The sequence below is a fragment of the Cygnus olor genome, chromosome 1 (assembly GCF_009769625.2).
Source record: "Cygnus olor isolate bCygOlo1 chromosome 1, bCygOlo1.pri.v2, whole genome shotgun sequence".
Classification (NCBI taxonomy): domain Eukaryota; kingdom Metazoa; phylum Chordata; class Aves; order Anseriformes; family Anatidae; genus Cygnus; species Cygnus olor.
In genome coordinates, this window is record NC_049169.1 from 95594947 (window position 1) to 95614102 (window position 19156).

General features: G+C 42.1%; 1 protein-coding gene across 36 annotated transcripts in view; it reads right to left on the reverse strand.

Moving 5' to 3' along the window:
* Nucleotides 1-19156, reverse strand: part of ZBTB20 (zinc finger and BTB domain containing 20) — a 478527-nt gene that overhangs the window by 189528 nt on the left and 269843 nt on the right. The window lies entirely within an intron of this gene.

Here is a 19156-nt window from a genome sequence, read left to right on the forward strand (position 1 = left end):
GAGAGATGACTGGACTAAGAGCTGATGAGGTTACAAGGCAACAGCAGTGCCATGAGTTGTTTGGGCTTAAAGCCAGATGTCTTGTATTTCCTTTGATTGTTTCTAAATAATTAATGGAATTAATTTAATCATGTGACACCCCCCTCTTTTTTCTTCTTTTTTTTTTTTTTTGGTAGTATTTGGCTCTGTGTACTAACAGTAAATATAAAGGAGAAAAACGGGGCTGTCTATAGCACACTGAATATTGATGCGGTGTGTTTGGACTGCATCAACAGCTGATACTCATCTCCACCAGACTATCTATCTACAGCACACACACTGCGTTTGCATGAAGTAGATCAAGTAGTAGCCTTCATACTCCATCCCTAAACCAGCTCATCTACGGCATATGGACACTACATGTTTGAAGTAGTAAAAGAGAGGGTACAGCTCTCTCTCCGCCCACACTAAGATGAACCTGCCACTACTATTTCACGTAACGTTTTCTGGCAAGCTCCCAGTTTTCAGTCATGCTGGTTTGCTTGAAAGAAACACTCAGAGGAGACTCTGCTTGTCTTGCTGTTCGAACAAACAAAATAATCACGCATCTTGAGCTAATTGTCCAAAGCTTAATGAAGTTCATACGAAAGAGGCTACCCATGATGTGAGCGATCCCTCCTGACTTATCCACATCAGCCACTGCTGTTGGCAACAGGAAAGGGATTATGAGGATAATAAGTAACCCTGAGCTCTGGTCTAGACAAGCCTTTGCTTGGTCTTAGTAGCAGTCAGTGCACAAAGAAGACAGCATCCACCAGCAGTAAAAATCCCACTTTTCCAAAATTTTCTACACCAGGGTACTGACGGCAACAGCTGGAGAACCCATGCTCCTGCACCTCTCCTTGAGGCTGCAAGTCTCAGAGGCAATGTGTAACACTGCGAACAGAGTGTTAGGATTGGACTTATGATTTAGGACTGCCAAAATGCAACAGCAGATATCCTGAACAAATGAAGGCTAATGAAGGCAGCTCCTTATGCTCTACACGCACATGTACTCAGTAAAATTGTTTGCCCATTCTCCTACATGCTTCCACGGCATGCTCTCAGCTCCCTTACACAATTCTTATACAATTTTCTAGTCCCACCCATCTCATCTACCCTTTTTTCCTACCACATCTCAGTTTATCTTGAATCTCATGGCACCCACTAGCAGATAATTTTAAATGTGGCAGCTGAAAGGTGATGGAAGTGAGAGAGAAATGTGACAGCTCAGAGCAGACCCCTGTTTTGCTCAGCAATGCCCCAGAGTTTTGGACCCAAGGACACAGCAACGCAAGACCTTCACAGATGTCAAGAGAAATTTCCAGAGACATGCACAAAGCTGACCTCATCAAGGAGTATAGGTGGGGAGTCAGAGAGGGCTTGGTCAAACCTTGTTTCTTACTTTTTATCCAGGGCTCCCTATTTGGCAGTCACTGGATCAAGCAACAGTATTAGTGCTTTCTACAGTTACTGTTCTTCAGCCAAGGGATGTGAATGCTGAAGAGTTCTCCATCAGAAAGCTAATCTTCAAGGCCTTAGCAGTCAAGGCCTAGCAATCCTACAGGAGTCTTTCTCTGTCACTAACCCAGCAAACCAGTTGGGTTCGCACAAAGAAATTAATTTCATTAGAGAAAGATTGCAAGGGCCATACACCTGAACGATTCAGCTGAGACTGGGGCAGAGTCAAAAACCGCATCAAGCCCACACAGTACAGAGAACTTCAGCACCAGATTGCAGGCTGCAGCACTGCAGAGTGCTCTGTGGATCGGAGCTCAGACTGTGGGGCAATTCTGCCAAAAAGGAGCAGGATGAATGAGACTGACGATGCCAAGCAGCCAACGCCTTACCCTGTCCTGTAAGACTTTCTCTAACAAGGCTTGCAAGGTTTGTCTGGAAATAGCCAACAATACCGCTGACCAGCATTTGCATCACAGCACTTTACAAACAGCCCCTGTACCTGCTTGCTTTCCAGGATTTGGGGAGTGGGGGTGTGCTAAAGTGAGATGACGACATTTTTCCTGTGGCACCAAGGATCTCTGAAAGTGTCTACATATCAAACTTTGCTGAGAATGTGTCTTTTGTTCCTTCTTCTGCTTTATTTCCCTTTAATGATAGCTTTGCAGTGAATCCCATTTGTAAGTAGCTCAAATAAATGCAAATTTCATCTTGTAAGCAATACCCTCCAAAATACTACTACAACCGAAAATAAAAAACTAACAGCTAAAAGGCACTGGGTCTTCCCCAATGCCCTCATATCCGCAGGGTACTGGATGGCTTGCTATTATTAAATATGGAGTACCTTGGAGGGTATTTGGCATTATAAATATGTACTGTATTGAAATATATAGCCCAAGTCCCCAGGGCCCTACATTCTAATTAGAATCAGAGTTGTGCAAATAACTGATTTATTTAGGTTGCTGACCAAACTGTGAACACTGAAAGGAAAAACAACACCTATGAGTTCTATAAAATGGGGTAGCCATTTGTTTGCATTAGATACGTTTCAATTAAAGTAGACTTTGTTTCAAAACAAAACCAGGAATCTCGTTTAGAAATACAAACCCCAAATTTTTTGGCTTTCCAAAACATTTCTTTTTTATTTTTTCCCCCAGTTTGTTTGTTTTTCATAGTTTTGGATAACCCATATCTGAGACTAGCAGCTTTCAGCAAATAAAATATTACACTCAACGATTTTACCCAGATCTAAAGCTAAAACCGTGCTAAAACCAGGCTAAACCGTGAGTCCATCAGCTCTGGACTTTGTTAGGGAGGTGCAGAGGCAGTGCAGCCACCGGGCATTGGTGCTGGCTGCTGGAGGCACCCTGATGGTGAACCTCAGGCCAGCAGAAGGCTGCAGGAGCGTAAGGAGAGGGCTCAGATATAGATGGCTGAGGTTATAGGCATGTTCCTGTGTATCTGGTGTCAGCCTCTCTGGGGATGGCTCCTAACTCTTTGTAGTTAGCAACTGCAAGCAGCAGATTTCTCACAGCCCTCTTTCCAGTGTAGCAGAGCAAACCAGCCCTCACCACAGCCTTCTGTAATATTCATTCTACATGGGAAGAGACAGTATGGCTCCAATACACACAACAGTGAATAACCCGCCTGACAAATGCAAACGGGTTTGACCAGGGAGGCAGGGGATTTTCCTTCATTCCTTGGTTCGGCCCCTGCCTGTGCATCCAAGGAGAGTTATTTCATTTCTTTATGGTTGTCTCTCTGTCCACACTTTGCCTCTGCTGTCTCCAAGCTCTTCAGGTTTAGATTTGCCTCCTGAAGTGTGTCTGTACAGCACCTAACACAATAGATTGCTTATCTCAGCTGGGGCCTCCATGATTTATTTATCTTATAAATAACTGCTTGACTGCAGTCAAATCTCTTTTTAATGCCAATAGTTTCACTTGCATATATTTAGTAGTCCATCATGGGACCATCAGTTTCTTTTTAATTAATTACTTATTAATAGAGGTAAAATATGAATGGATAGCAAGTCTAGATTTTTCCTGTTTCATCAATTCCAGTGGTAAAAGAAAGCATCTTGTTTACAGCTACTAGAAACCAACGGGGACATGTACTGAATGAAGTCTGTCACCTAAGATCCCCTTGGCACTTTTATGCCCCATTATTTGGGGACTAATCCATTCAGCCCTCCGGGGAGGGCAAGGTAGCTGGGTTGAAAGAACCTCCAAATTCTCTGTGCAGGGGTTTGGCCACAAAATTGCAACTGGTATGAATAGGAAATGCAAGATCCTCATGTATTCCTAGAACAGGTCTGTAAAGAGGTAGAAACAGTTTGTGAGGCAGAAATAAATAAGTCTGTTTGCCTCTGCTTTGGAGACCCCGTACCTCTTATAGGGCCCACTCGCTTACCCAGAAGATGACTTTAGAACTTGTTAGAAAATAAACAATCCAGAAATAGAAACGAATGCAACATGACGAACCCTTCAAGTTCGACACACAGCACTGGGGTTGGGGGTGGGGAGTTTTTTCAGAGCACACGGGGCTGTCACTGACAATAAAGTCAGTCACGTTTTTAAAACACTGGGGACGGAGCTGAAAATGTGCCCCATTATGCCTTGAGATGTACTCCCTGGGTACAAAAGGTGCGTGGGTTACCTCAAGCTCGTGTGCTACTTTGCCGAGATTGTAAAAGGCAGAACAAAGTACAGACTGAGAAAGAAGAACTGTAGAGGATATGCGATTGTATCTGCTCTGCGGGCCCAATCCTGTGTGCCTCAGGCATCTTGGAGTACTATTTCCCTCCATCCTTCCGACAACTGCTCTTTAACAGGCAAAACCATGCTGCTGCTGACAGGCTCCAGGAGACAGCAGAGCAATCTCGCAGCCTGCATGCCCGTGAGGCTGAGCCTCGCTCGCAGCCTCCTGCTAGGGGGCTGTTTAAGGCTTCCAAGCCCTGCTGCTCATGGCCGAGCTCTGTCCAAAGGCCTCATCTGCAGGCAGCGATTCCCACCCTGCACACCACTGCCCCTGCTCCCCCTTCCACGCCATGCTAAAGGAGCAATTATTATAATCAAAAATAAATCCTTCTCCCTGCCGATTGTACTTACTGGCCATTGCTGCCATCTAGCCAGAAGCATCACCAATATTCACAGAAGCCTTCAGCCTGTTTGTTTTCCCTCTGCTGCTGGCCTAGCAGCAGGGATAAATGCCTCCCTTGTTACTCACTAGCTCCACGGAGGCATTTGTAAACTTTCATAGGGGTTTCCTTTTGTTTTGTTTTGTTTTGTTTTCAACAGGTGACAAAATACTGTACAAGTGCAGTTGCTCTGGGGACACAAACAGGAAAATGGAGATCAGGTGCAGCTGTAGCTGAAAAATGGGAAAATTCAATATAAAGGTAGCTGATAAGAGACTGCTAAAAAGCGTGAAGAAATGTTTGAGAAGGGGTACTTAGCTTTTATTATTATTATCATTATTATTTTGACTTACTCCTGCAAGGTGGTTCTAGCAGAATAATTTTGTCTATTTTGTTATGATGCCAAATTTTGGCAGGTGTTACTGGGGGAAGGTTGGAAGTTTATTGAAAAAAGTTTCTGGATGTTATTGGAAAGGGATTAAGAAGTTGTTGACTCAAGCTAGCATTGAAGGATGTGCTGAAGGTCACAGCTGAGGGACTCTGGCTGGTGTTACTGGACTTGGTGAAGGAGGAATGATAAGGATGTAATTTCAGAGAGCTCCCAAGTTCAAATTCATTCTTTAAAGAATTTGTTCCCAAAATTCAGTAGTGGAAATGTTCATACCGAAGGGCTCACTCTGCAGCCATCCCTTCATCTCCTTTTGGTACAGATGGCATGAGATACGATTGAAAAAGAATATTCCAAGAAGGATATTTAGAAACATTCGGATGGAGTTTCACAGACTGCTTTCTGCCTAAAATTCAGCTCTAAGAAGCCAACTTAAACTCACAGACACTGTAGGCATTCACTTCTTTAGACAACGTGGTTTCAGAGACATGGTCCCGGCAACTTAATAAGCAAAAGGCAAAGCACAATGGGTAAAGAGAAAATAAATGTGACTGCATCATAAAATAAACCAATTGCTCTCTGCCCATAATGTTCAGCCAAATAAAAGAGTGGAGAGGAGGAATACAATGAATATTTGTGAATCAAAATTTCTGCTACTGTACTTACTATTCCACACAGGGAAAAAAAAAAGCAAAAGTTGTATTTTACTTCCCTGATTTTTTTTCCCACTAAATAGGGAGGTTTCATGGGTATTCTAGAGTAATATTCAGCTGTGAATCCAATTTATGCAGTGGGATAGGATTAAAAAAGGAACAGAAGGTCTGGATTCTGAACCTGCTCTAACAGCTTTGATTTGAATACAACCCAAGTCTTGAAATGGCTTGTTTTCCACTTCTGGTTTGGAGCTGGTTGAAATATTGCCACAGTAGCACTTCCTGTAAAATTTTTGTCCAAGATTCTCATTATTTGGAACTAAACTCTAAAGGTTTTGGCACCATGAAATCCAAACAAAACTCCATTCCTGACTCAACTGGCCCAGGAGTCAACCCAAGCTTAATCTGGTTCTGGGTCCAAATCCAGCTTCAGCCCATTTCCATTGTTATATAGATTATGCCATAATACCACCTCCAGCTTCAGGATTTATAATGCCTCCTCGCAGGATGCATATTTGTGTGTAAATACATAAATCACATCAGATAAACAAAGAAGACATGCCAGAAAACAGGAGGGGAGGGAAGAGGAGAGATACCTACCAAGCAGTTTGTCTCTAAAGTGTTGCCAGTTGTGAAAGGACTTGACGTGCTAATATCCGCTCATTCAGACTCTTACAGACATGCTAAGAGCGTGACGGTTGGCAGGCAGTGCATTTAAGTGCTGTTACTGAGGCCCCCAAATATTGACAGAGTGCCAGACTCTGAGAAACTATTGATGTATGCAGCCGGCCGCTGCTCCAGACACCTCTCAGACAGAGTCTTTAAATGTCACAGATTAATGAATTTTCATGAAATGGAGAATGAGAGAAAGAATTAAAAAAAATAAATATATCCCACAGCACCAACATGAAAGCATCTTTTATCCCTACACAAAATTCTGCCCTCAAGCCTCAAGATTCCTAATAGATTGTAACAGATCGTAAGACAGCAGTAGATGCAGGGTCAAGGAAGGTAGACCCTCGAGATCATGCAGAGCACCCTCAAAAAAAGCCAAAATGAGAGATGATCATTCCCAGGGGGAAAAAGAAAAAAAGAGAGGGGCAGATCTTATTTTCATTTTAACCAAACCCATGGGTTACACAGTTTAAGGGGTAGAATTGGTTAAATAGTTCTTATTTGAGGTACAAATGGGGCCAAACTGCAAAGTTCAGATGTTGCCTTTGAAGGACTCTGCAGAGTCATTCAGATAGATAGCTGCACTTGGACCCTCTCTTAGTACTTGATACTGTGTTTGATCTTATCCAAGAAATAGGCAGTTACGACAGAACATCTTTATGTCATCAGATAAACTAAGTATGCTGATTATTTATCTTTTTTCATTTATATCAGTGAACTCAAATATGTATGAAAACTTCAAATATCATTAAAATGTAATAATGCAAAATGTGGTTGGAGCGTAAATGACAAATCTATGCATAAGACAGCACTTAAAGAGGAAGGAAGTGAAGGGATCTTGTACATGATGTATGCAAAGGTAAAAATGGGCTGTTTATAGCCAACCATTAAAAATGCAGCTTCAGCAAGCCCCTCTGCACACAGCCACTGGGAAACAGGGCTCCACATGCCACTTGCTCGGTTGTTTCCAGGGGCACGGGCTTTGATTCCCACAAGGCCCAGCTGCCCCCTGTGAAGGTCAGCATGATCTGGTGTGGGAGTACTGGGTTGAGGAGCAGGAACTGTACCCAACACGGCATTTGTGTGCGGGGCTGGGTAGGTGAAGTAGGCTGCACGCATGCAGCAAAGCATCCCTCAGCATCAGCAGCACGGTGAGACCCTGTGGTTTTCCACTTACATTTTTGCTGCAGAAAAGTCAACATTCTTCACTGAAAAAATTTCTCCTAAGTATCCTCTCTATCTGGCCACACAAGGCTTTGCTGACCACAGCAGCTATAAAATCTCACTGTATGTAAGAACAGGGACTAGCACAAGCAGTGTTCAAGAGGAGCTTGTTTTCACATCATCTTGTCAGGCAGGTTATTTGGGACTACCTTTGCCAAAGCAAAAATAAAAATAAACAAATAAAAAGATGGAGCTAATTTTTTGACTGTTAGGGCAACTGGAAACAAGTATAAGGACTCCCAATTTAAGCTCCAGCTTCTTACGATGAAAAATGCTTTGGGTTTTGAAAGCCAACATGCTCCTTCAGGTTGGCACTTGTGGTAATCAACTGTAACATGGACTACAACAACCAGCCATTTGCGTCACCTGTTCTTGCCACCACCTAAAGCAGGCCTTCCCTATCACCACACATCCCACGACTGCCAGCAGGCTCTCCAGCACTGTTATCCCGTACCCGTAGCTCTACAAACGATGTGGAGGAAGGAGCAAGCAGCCATCCGTTGCAGATCAGCCCGGGGGAAGGCAGAGCACACACGCATGTAAGAGTAGACGACACAAATGACTGATTAAGTACATGAGAAGGCAAAATGTCAAAGCCTCTCTATTCTGAGAACAATCTCTATACAAACAAAGAAAAAAATCAATATAGATTTTCACACAGGGAAGTATTTTACACATCATTGAAAGCTTACTTTTAAACAGTACTTTTTCTGGGTTTTTTTTAAAGAGCCTAACATTACTGCCCCTTCCGGCCTTCCCTGTCTCCTCACACACTCCTTTTCCATTCTCCTCTCTCCCTCTCTCTCTTTATTAAAAAGTAACCAAGGAACTACTATTAAACACTAACCCAGTGGTTCTCTCAGTCCAGTAGATCCTCCTCAACAAAGGCCAGCACTGGTTGTACTGAAGAAGATGCAAAAACCCCTCAGCATTTCCCCTCTACAGAAGGGCCCTAGCTACGAAGCTGCCTCTCACAAGGGCCAATGACGCAGGCTCTCTGCAATACTGACAAGGCAACGCCCCTTTGGGTACAACGATAACTCCAGAGGCATCTGACTGGATGTGCTTGCCTCGTGCTGGAGGATCCCAGCACACTGTCTGCCCTGCTTGCCCCTAGACATACTTTCCACAGTGCTGGGAGGTGACTTAGGGGACGGTGCATGGCCAAACCCTTCCCAGGTGAGACCAGGGGAGAACTTCCCACCCTGGTACTGTGCTCCCTCCACAGCACACCTCCGCCTTCATGCTCCAGCCCGACACCACCTCTCACCACCAGCCAGGAGGGGTACTCTGGCTTCTTGGGGACTTCACATGGCTGCCAGTCACAAACTTGACTGGGAGATCTGTCTCTTTCTGGAGGAATGGAAAAATGATGCTAACACTTTTAAAACACAACAAAATTCCAAGTGAGCATGTTGGAAAGGGAGCAAGTGGGGCAAATTTCTAACTTACTGCAGGGACGGACACATTTTCAAGGAGGCTTTGGCATTTTAATTAAATGAAGGGACTGTGTTAGATGCAACAAAAGTCTTGTTACTTCCCTGAAGATATGCAAGACGCTTCTCTCCCTGTCTTCCTTTACAAATACTAGTACAACAACAACAAAAAAAACAGGCACAAGTCTTGTCTCTGTTTTCTCTCTATGCTATGCATGTTACAACAGCCATATTAGTTCCATAAATTCTGTGCTATCTCCAAGACCAGGATAATAAAGGTGGGCAAAAATTCGGAAGAACTGGAAGTACTAATAGTTACACAAAATAAAATAAGTAATAAATGCACACAAAATATCAATTGCAAGGGAAGTAATAGGATAAAAGCTGTTACGGAATCAAAGTTATTAGGTATGAAAGGGTCCTTGGAAGTTCTTGAGTTCAAATTCCTTCATCTAGTCTAGGGTAGTATCAAAGGCCATATCCTTGATCTCATCTCGTCTCTTTGACTGTCTCCTTATGCTTTTGATCAATTAATTAATTCTTTGTAATAATTTCCGATTACTATTGTCTAACTTCCATCCTTCTTTCCTCTCCTCTATGTGTGTGCACACATCATAGACCACAACTAGCTTGCACGCATCCCTGCTTCTTAAAAGTCCCACCTCTTCTGCTGACTTACTGCTCTCCTAATCAAAAGGGCAGGAGGAAGCAGTCAGGATTCATTCTTCTACCTTTCTCCTTCTCTCTCCCTCTCTTTTTTCAAATGGCATAAATGTCAACTTTCTGAAAGGATGTTTGGCATAGCTGAGTTCAGTCATGTAATGTACAAAGTCGGCATGATCAAAAGGTTGCAGGGCTGCCCACTGCTAAAGAAGAAGAAAAAAAAGGAAACTGGGATCTCTTCTGAAGTGTGAAAGAATGCGTGAGCCAACTGTTGCCACTGGAAACACCATGTCTATTAGCAGTGGCAGTGGGTCTGAAACAAGAAAGTGTAGGTCCAGATTCCAATTTTTCCTAAAGTCAGAGCTGTTTTAATCTGATTTTCCTCCCTTAGAGAAACAGGGATATACAGAGCTATGGAACTGAATACTTTTATTCTCTGCATTGTTATACAAAAAAAAAAAAAAAAGAAAAAAAGACTACACCTATGTAAAAATACAGCAGTTGTTTTTATAGACAAAGTTGCTGAAACTAATCAGACAGAACACGGATTCACACATCAAAAATACACAGTCTCTCTGGTGGTTTTATACTGCTATCTCTCACCACAGTATGTTCATTCTCATTCTATCCACCATTGAAAAAGAGCAGAAATTATTCCTCCTTTCCACATAACTAAGATCATTTTGATTTCATGTGGAAACTGGTTTGCAATTGTAGGGTGCTTCAGGATTGCTAAACACATACTCCTCTACATTTCTGACGCAACGCTTCTGGTTTTATTCAGCCATCCTATTTGCTCCACTTTGCTGAGTCCCTGTGAAAATTTTTACATCTTCTTACCAAATGTCAACATTAGAGAACACTCCAGGTATGCCGTGGACTCCTGCCTGAACTCGGTGGCCTGAAAATCGGTGGTCCGAAAATCGGTGGTCCAAATACTCAGCATTAATAATCTCTCCATGAGCCATGACTGAGTTTACTTGCCAGAAGATAACCAAAAAATGGAGACAGAAAAGCTCATCGTCAATATCCATTTAATAGAAAAATCTTAATTATAGATAGCTTTCAGTCCCAGAACAGTAGACAGGAACTTGAGATTAATTCCCCCTATGACAAAGTATGTGAACAATAACCAGAATTTGTAATCAATACCCAGAGGAGAGAACATCCAAATTGTAACAGGGATTTGGGATTCATTCCCAGAGGAGGTAATATATGATTTGCAGCAGGTAGACTGGGATTAATTTTTGATTATGAAATATTTGAACAGCAATTTTCAACTTTTAATGAAGAGAGGATGTGGACACCACAATTAATATAATTTCTAAGTCTCTCCATCATATTTCAAGACACAAATGACAGATCACAAACAGCTGTTCGGGTTGTACACAAGTTAATGTGGGAGTGCCACCTAAAGGAAAGTGCACTGGGATGGAACTCTGGAGAGAGGCATGCAAAGATAAGAGTTGCAGTTCATTTCTAATAAAACTTGCTTATTGAAAATTCTGCATTAGAATGAATTACTCTGTGTTTGCTGACTTTACATGGATAACCTTAAGTCAGAAAACATCGGCACAAAATCATGGCTGTTTTCTGCACTAGGAAAAATTTAAAGGTGTGCAAAGGAGAAGGAATTCTTGCTCTGAAAGAAAATTTCAAAACGGAAGTATGCAAGCCAAAATATACAGAATCTCAGCATGTCCTGGAGGGGAATACAATCAAAGTTTGTAAAGTTACTTAGAATATAATAAAATAGTTAATTATTTACCTAGAATAAAGATAACAAGTGAGCTGTGAATCTTATCCTTTTCTGTTAGCTTCTCCAAAATAATTTTCTTTATGTTTTCCTCACAGACCAATGAGTAATTTTAATGATAATGAGCTACATCTGTAGCCATGTAAGATAAAGCAAATGTAATCTGCCTGCATATTTTGCCATTTATGAGTTAATGTAACAAATTGATGCTTCAGGATGGCAAGCTGATCATTGCAGGGGGCAGAAAGAAGCTGGCCTCCATGTCCAGTATTGCTCAATTGGGTAGATTCAGTATCCAGAGGCAAAAGGCCTTCCCCAGAAGCAACCTTCAGATGCAGGACTAATGATAAGATGAAACAAAAGCCTTTTTTATGCTCAGCAAATACTCCTAATTTATCTTTCCTACCTTTTAAAATATTTTAAAAGCTGCTGGGATTTCTGGAATTGGTGATTAACTCTTTCTTTTTACTCCTGTTGCATAAAACTTTTGGAACTTTCACTAGAAACAGCCAATCCAGATGGTATTCCTTGGGGGGCTACCCCTCTCCCCTAAACCCTCAGATTCACATCTGCCCATGGATCATTTCCTAACCCTCCAAAATTATATACAAGTATGCTGTCTCTGCCAGACCCTATTAATCATAAACTTCTTCTCATTTCATTTCAGTATTAAACTCATCTTGTTCAAATCTCTAATTTTCCACAGTGACAGAGGAGTTCTCTATACATCATTCAGCTCTATTTCCTAGGTACGTTCAGAATTACAAAATTCATTCAAGCCCATCTGATCTCTTCTCACTAAACCACCTGCCTTCCACTGACTGACAGAGAAGAATTAGCCTTCCTCCTGTCAAGTATACATCTTTCCTCACAAAAGTATGCAAAAACACACCCAAATACAGCCAGTGACTCAGCGTGCCCTTGTACTTGTGTCTTTGCTCTACAGAGCAGTCAATTTTATGGAGCAGCAAGTCTCACTGATATAATATCAAACAGACTACTAATATTTCTAGAGTAAAAACAGCTGTAGCATTCCCTACACCACAGGGTATCGCATGTTGAAAGCACCAATGTGGATGAAGTGGCACTGTTTGCACTGTTCATTCTTGGGGAAGCAGGAAGTCTCACAATGAAGTCATGCTCCGGAGTGACACTGCTGAGCCTAATACATCACAGGTCATTTCAAGTCGTTAAAAACTAAAAATTGCCAACCACGATTATTCTCAGTGATCCTATCTAATATTAAACCCAGATGCAGATTTCAGGGTTGGGAAGAACGAGTATGTCAGATAGTCTCGCTTCCTTCCTTGCTGTAACAGTGCCATCCATCTCGTTTCTAACCCGTTGCCACAGCGTCTCTCTGGTTTTACAAAGAAACTGCAGCACTGTGCCAGCAAAACAAACGATGGTACTGCTGTAGTGGACAAACAGAGATGGGACCAAAAGAGCACTGAAGCCACTCTTCGAGCTTTTTGATGAGCCAGGGATTCAGCAGAAACAATGATGCCACCCCCAGAAGCTACGTGACACAAGAAGTTTGGTGCCAGGCAGAGTCTTTTTTCTCACACGGGGTCTAAGAGACTCAGGCTCCAAGGAAGTAAGGTTCCTCACCCTGACATGAGACCTGCAGAGCCCTCCACTGCCACATTCACACCCAGGCTACACCAACTCTTCTGACAAGTTAACCAACGCATCTAGGGCAGGGGACTTGGAGTCAGTGAGACTACATCAGGGCATGGTGTTATGTTAGTCACCTCACCAACCTCTGCCTCAGTATCTCCAAGCCTGAATTAGTTTTTGGCACCTACCAGTTCGTAGGGTTGATATCTTCCTAAACATTAGACAGATTGATATTTCATTTTAGAGAACACTCTCTATTCTATTATACTTTTGCTGATTTGAAAGCAAACAGACTCTGTAGCAGTATTTCTTGACTAAAAACCTGTAGAAGAAATTAAGTTGCAGTCTTTTGCAACCAGAATCTGGAAGGGTGTCCCATTGTAATATTTTCAAAGAGAAGTTGTGCTTGCAGTATGTATGTGCATATGGTGTTTATGAATTGTTTTTTAACTTTAGATATTTTATTCATTTTTCCACATGCTACAAGTAGAACACACATCTTTGTTGGACAGACACCAATACAGTAACACAGCTTTAGATTTCAGACACTCAGGATTCAGTGGGACAAAAGGCTACCCTATCTTCATGCCAGGACATCACGTCCTGAAATTAGGACACATGCCATCAGGCAGTCAATATCTCACTAAAGATATGCTGCCCTCAATACATTCAGTTATACTAAATGAAGGAAACCGTAACCACTTCCAGTTATTCCATACAGAGATAAGGACCATGAGAACTCTAAGTCTTGGCATCCAGCATCCTATTTTGATTACACTGTATTGTGGGATCTGCTGTTATCCACAGTTTGTGGACTTCATTTTTTTTCCCCACTTGCAGTATGTACAGCCAGCATAAAAACATCAGTCATAACAAGGTTCAGAAGTCAATAAAGTGGAGAGAGGAAGGTGGGTAAGGAATGGCACAAAAAAGACCTGGCTAGTTCTTTTTGAAACAGAGTCAGAAAAAGCATAGACCCTATTGATATCTGCATCCATGGTCCCTGTAGTCAGCAACACAGGGTTCAAAATTCACTTCTCCCATTTACACTGTGGGCATGCACGTAAGCTGCTCTCGCAGACTCCTAAAGAATATTTAAAGCATGTTCTCTAGGATAACAGTCTAGCCAATCTAAGAAGTGCATTTTATTGCTCAAACTCAGATGAAATACAAGCGTGAACAGCCTCCCTTCACACCAGAAAAGTCTGTCCTACTACTGCCATGCCTAATAACTATGTAAACCTTGTTTATTTACTTTCAACACTGCTGTTGTTGTAAGCCATACCACTGTCATAGGATTCACAGGACGGTGGCATTTAAGAGGGAGAGGCAGTGGTTTAATCGATTTTCCAGAAAAAAAAAAGAGCTCCAAAACCAAAATAAAGCATTCTTGATGAAGAATGGAAACACTAATGTTATAACCAAGTACTTTTTTATAATTTAACATGCTGAACAATTATTCTGGTAAGTGCAATGTAAGACTGGACAGACTGGTTCAGAGAAAATAAATAAATACTCGTTCTGTTCCCAGTAGCAATTTAACACCTCTCTTGCACCCCAAGGTCTCAGACACACTGAGTACAAAAAATACTTTTTTCCCACCATCTGAAAAAAAAAAAAGAAAGAGGAAAAAAAGGGAACCAAAGATGAAAATTTACATGGACTTGATATGCTTCAGCTTTTAGATACACAAATTAAAATGCCTAAGTTGGTATATAAGGCACATGATCCTAACGATCCTTGTCCAGAGCCTTACTGAAAGTCCCTTTCTGTGCCTGGCTTAAATGTGAGGTTTCTTGACAAGCTATAATGCTTTCCTGATAAAACGCAAACACTTTCTGACTTCACTCTTTTCTTGAAACAAACCCAAGCGGGTGAAATACATGAACTTCTGTCCACGTGGCTGTTGCTCTGTGCATGAGAAAACAAAAAGGAAATTCTCACTCAGGTGTATTGGGCACTGCTGCTGGCAGGTTTGGATCTGCTCCCCAAATGCACAGATTCAGGGCAGCACTGATTCCTCTCCCCACCACCGCCATCTCTCCAGTGGCACACCAGCCCCGGGGCTGTGCACAGGGATTTGAGGGAGGCACGGTATAAATAGGAGATGTGTCGTAGCCCTGCGGATCACAGGTGGCACAGCACATTTATCTTCGCGTGTGCCAGGCTGGATACCTACAACGTACAAGTGGTAAAGGTCAGAAGTGTCAACTACGATGGCAACAAACAGCCTCACCAGCCAGCACAGGTGCATTCACCTCTTGCTGCTCGCGGCATGTGGGTGCCTCTGGAGCTGGCAGAGGCACAGCTCTGGAGCACCGGGCATCACGTCCCACCACTGAGTGCCACCGCCTCGGCCTGGGACACTCGCTCCTTCCCTGGCTGCTCCAGAGGACGCTGTCTGGGCTGCGTCCTGCAGCACAGGGGGTAGATAACACCCGTATTTTGGAACCGCTTTCTTCAGGGGCCATGGATGATGTATTATTTATAGGCACATGGATGAAAACATTAAGTACGTACATAGGGGCCCGCATGCCCGCCGGGGAGGGGCAATTACTGCCAGGCAGTAATTTCAGTCTGAAGTTCCTATGACTTAAATAGCCACTTGAGCTCTGCTCTCGCAGTTTACGATGTCAATAGACCCCCTAAATGAAATTACAGCCTTCTGATACGCAGCAGGGTAGCTTTTCTTCACCGTGTAATATACGCGGCCGGGAGAAATTGCACTATATATGGAGTTTCACTAAAGCAGAGTTTATCATAAGAATGTTCCCACTAAAATATGATTAGGCTTCTTGTTTGCCGGATAACACATCTAATGAATCAGGGTGTGCATGATAGCCGTGTTTTGTGAACTCAGACACATACCCTGAGGTGAACTGGGCACTCCACCGCCTCAAAGCACTAGCTATTTCATTCCCACCGTAATTTGCACCTGCTTTGTTTTGCCAGCAGCACAAACCCATGCTAGCTCTGGAACTTGCGTCTATTCTAGGAACTTGAAACATGAACAGAGGGAAAAACAAACAATGCAGCACCAGGGGGATCTATGCACTGGATTTAAAGGGTTTTAAAGCATGTCTGAGCATCGCTAAATGGGAAGAAGTTTTCCCTTCCCTCGAAGCCCCATAAGGTCGGAAAATAATATTTCCACATTACAGATGGGCAAGTAAGATATAGATAGAGGTAAAGGCTACAGAGTGACGGAGCTGAGATTCACATCTGCCAGATACTATTCCATTTCCCTCTGCTCTTATTATACTGTTCATCCACACCCCTTTTCTCTGCCCAGGTCAGTAAGAAAAGCCTTCATTATACAACTCATACACCTTGTTATTCCTTTAACCTTCAGCTATGATAATGAGTTAACTGTTCTAATGCTCCATGTAACAACACAGCTTTGGAGCTGATCATCAGTGGTCAGTGGCCACTTCACCTAGGTAACTTGCAAGTCATAGAATGGTTTGAGTTGGAAGAGACTTTAAAGACCATCTAGCTCCATCCCCCCCAAATCACTTTTACTTTCATAACTTTCCCTCTTATTTGACTTCAAATCAAGTTTCACTTTCTTTTCCGATTTACATATAGTGAAAATAGTGCTGTTTCAATTTTGTGGCCCTAGGAAATAAGCCATTGTTTGACTTCTGGAAAAAAAAAAAAAAAAAGAAGAAAAAAATCAATAACGTTTGGAATACCTTAAAAGGGGCAAGATACTCAAAATGAAGCAGTTGCTTTCACTATAAAACCTGATTATCAGTATGGCTTAAGTTCTTGTTCCAGTACCTACAAAACTGTGCATCTTTATCATCACAACCTTTTCTGTGCTATGTTCTTGCCTGATGCAGTCAACAGAACAAACACATCACATCAAACACAAGCAGTGTGCTGGTTTGAACGCAAATGAAAGACTACCATTTGCTCTTTGATTGTGTCAGGCAGGAGATGATACCTTCCCCACCTTACCTATGGGTAACAAGGGGAGGTTTAACTCAGCAGGACTTGTACAACACTTTGAGATTAGCAGTTGGAAGGGTAACTAAAATGGCTGCCAGTAGAGGCAAACAGGGCATTTGTAAAAGAATATTCATTTTGATTTTCTAAAGCAACTATGGCAAACTATTACATGGTAAACAAAGAAGTTACTACTAATGAGACAGTTTACCATCTTACTGTCCCAAAGCATTAAAACAGACAGTTAAAATATGTTTTGAAATTGCAGATTTTCACCCTAATGATTTTAGACCATAGACAAACCATTATAACCTTGGACTAGAGTCAATAAGCAGCTTATACCATAATAAGAAAGACTCCTGATTTTCTCCACATTGTTGTACATAAATACCAGTGAAGACAAGTTCCTTTGCCTCTGCAGAGACTTGCAGAATACATTAATTAAATAATTTAAACACCAAGAGGTTTAGAACAACACAGAGACTCTTAAAAAAGAAATAAAACATTGTTTTGCCTTCTTGGTGGAAGTCGCCAGAGTGACAGCCCTTGACTACTGTATATCCAGAGAACAAGTGTTACATAGGCAGAAGTTTGAAGTTTCAGACATTTAGCGCTGTGCTTTGAGAACTTTCCATTTCAGAAGTACTTATGTCTTTCAGACTTACACTGCCTGGAGGGAGAAAGTAAATCAGAGATAAGCTTCAAAGATCAGACCCAAAAGTGTGTGTGGGCGTTCAGTATAGCCCATTTAGAGAAAAGAAAAAATCCATTATATTTCTGCCTGTGATGTGAACTGCCTGAAAGTTTGGGATGTTCTGATCTGTCAGCTTCTTTGAGTACACTGTAAAAAGGTGATGCAAATGCCAACTTTGGATCTTAACATCCATTTAGTCAAAAGCAGGGACCATTTGGATTAGGGCTTCGATGGGTGTAAAGATTATTCTGTGTGTGCATACAACTCTTTATTGAGGGAACTGGCCAGCCTAATTGTGGGTTTTGTTAAGAAGTAGCTATTTAGTTTAGGTTCAGGGAGAGGTTCCACAGTTGCAGTGCACCAAGAGAAAGAGCTAACCCTCGCTGCTCAGTGCTGAAGGAAATCTACAGTCAACTTATGGGTCTGTAGATGAAAAAAAAAAAAAAAAAAAGGAGTTCACAGTTCTCTATGGTTCTAATGTAAACCCAGAGGAAACTCAGAGGTTTTGTCTGTGCTCCATCTACAGTTTTTGGGCTTAGTTAAATGTTAGGCTGAAACTGAAAACACTGAGAAGGACTGAGAACCCCACATGGATCATGACCAAAGAAAATATTTGCAAAAATTGCCAAGCAGTAAAACCACCAAGTCTTGCATGGCTTTACTTACTGGTTATAAGAAATAGCAAGTACTTTAACGTGGCTTGGGTTTCATCTGACACTGAGGTCGATTCTGAAGTCAATGGCAAAACCTCCGATAACTCCAGTGAAAGACTGGTCAAAGCCAGGTTTTGTATGCTGTCCTTAACAATTTGCACTGGCCATGAAGCCAGGGAAAAGCTGACTTGACTTCCTCTGTGTGTCACAGGTGAACAGCAGTGTTTGGAGAGGGGGTATCTCCAGGGGGGTCAGATATGTGTGTTTGCTGATACACCTAGTGAATGAATCCAAGTCAAAAGCAAGGCTACGTGGAGAAGAACACCTTCTAATTAATACCACATGTGAGATACATTGGTGCCATTAAACATTTTGTTCTTTTGCCAGGGACAAGATGTTTCAAAGAACAGGATAACACCTCAAAATACAAATATTTTGACTGCTACTCTGTGTTTCTTATATGCCTACTTTGTTAACAGTAGAAAGGATTAGTCAAGAAATGATTCATTTCTTCAACTCAGATAACATGGGAGATGATAAAAGATGAATGGAACAACCCACGCACTGCCCTGGCCTTCTTTATCACTGCAGCAATGAAAGATTTACAGAAGTGATACATTTAGTTGGGCAGGAGAGGACAAAAGGAGACCCTGAGTAATCTGGGCCTGGAACCAGAGACGCACATCCTATTCCTTTTTCTTTCACTGGCTTTCCCATGTGGCCTTGACCAAATCACTTCACTTTCTGTGCCTCAGCTTCCCTATCCATCAGCTGGAAATAACTGCACAAGTGCCTCGATGTTGGTTGAGATACTTAATTCTTTAGTAT